Source organism: Gavialis gangeticus, unplaced genomic scaffold, assembly GCF_001723915.1.
Source record: "Gavialis gangeticus isolate Ggan-Ray unplaced genomic scaffold, GavGan_comp1, whole genome shotgun sequence".
In the NCBI taxonomy this organism is placed as follows: Eukaryota; Metazoa; Chordata; order Crocodylia; family Gavialidae; genus Gavialis; species Gavialis gangeticus.
In genome coordinates this window covers 164098494-164098739 of record NW_017729024.1, presented here as the reverse complement: position 1 = coordinate 164098739, position 246 = coordinate 164098494, and positions in this window count along the sequence as shown.

Below are 246 nucleotides of genomic sequence, written 5' to 3'. Positions count from 1 at the left end.
TCTGCTTTCTCCTCTGGCGCAATCACCAGATTGCCCAGAGGGATCTTGCAGGGGTTAGATAAGCTAGCCAAAGGCAGAATAGAAAACCTTGTTGCTGAAGCAGAAGTTCAGCTAGCTGCAAAGAAGGTGCCCAGCCCCTCCCTCCAGGCAACCCCTGGAGCGCTAGCCGCAGAGTGGCTGCATCGGCAGCATGGGCACCTTGGCCACGATGGCACTGCTCACCTAGCAGCCACCTGGGGCATTCAC